Consider the following 378-nt stretch of genomic DNA (forward strand, 5'->3'; position numbering starts at 1 on the left):
CGCCGGGGGCTTTGTTCCCCGTCGCGCGTTTCGCTATGCCCACCGTGTGTGGGTCTGTTTGGCCCTCCTCCCTCCGAGCCGGGGGAGGGTCGGCTGATGTGCCGTGTTACGTGCCCCTCCCGACCGGGTTCGTGTGCACGCGCCTTGCTTTGTGATCCTTGTGGTGCTCCTGGAGCGTTCCAGGCCGATCTTCAGAGGTGCCCGGTTCTGAGCGGCGGCGGCGTTTCCCGGTTCTCTGACGTGTATGCCTCCTGCGCGTGGTGTACGGCCTTTAGCGGTGTTCCTCTGCGAGGTGTGTGGTCCCGAGGAATCAAGTAAGGGGGTCGAGGCGAGTGGTAAGATGGCTCTCTCACGGCTATCTCGTGAGATCGGGCGAGC

This window comes from Microtus oregoni, unplaced genomic scaffold (genome assembly GCF_018167655.1).
Source record: "Microtus oregoni isolate MIOR12 unplaced genomic scaffold, Mior012 000060F_013, whole genome shotgun sequence".
NCBI classification, from domain to species: domain Eukaryota; kingdom Metazoa; phylum Chordata; class Mammalia; order Rodentia; family Cricetidae; genus Microtus; species Microtus oregoni.